The sequence below is a fragment of the Alligator sinensis genome, unplaced genomic scaffold (assembly GCF_000455745.1).
Source record: "Alligator sinensis unplaced genomic scaffold, ASM45574v1 scaffold1376_1, whole genome shotgun sequence".
In the NCBI taxonomy this organism is placed as follows: Eukaryota; Metazoa; Chordata; order Crocodylia; family Alligatoridae; genus Alligator; species Alligator sinensis.
This window is the reverse complement of record NW_005843543.1, coordinates 35,522-35,776: the sequence shown is the minus strand read 5'-3', so window position 1 is coordinate 35,776 and position 255 is coordinate 35,522. Positions and strand designations below refer to the sequence as shown.

Below are 255 nucleotides of genomic sequence, written 5' to 3'. Positions count from 1 at the left end.
AAGTGCAGATCTGAAATAAAATGAAAAAAGACCCATCCTGCTTTGAGACAGAGAATTAAGGACCCTGCCTTAGAAAAAAGAACCTGGAATTTAAGTGCAGATCTGAAATAAAATGAAAAAAGACCCATCCTGCTTTGAGACAGAGAATTAAGGACCCTGCCTTAGAAAAAAGAACCTGGAATTTCAGATTCATAGATGCTAGGATCAGAAGGGACCTCAACGGATCATCGAGTCCGACCCCCTGCCTAGGCAGGA

General features: G+C 42.0%; 1 protein-coding gene across 7 annotated transcripts in view; it reads right to left on the bottom strand.

Annotated features, from left to right (window-relative positions):
- KATNAL2 (katanin catalytic subunit A1 like 2) overlaps positions 1-255 on the bottom strand; it is a 49,667-nt gene that overhangs the window by 13,920 nt on the left and 35,492 nt on the right. The window lies entirely within an intron of this gene.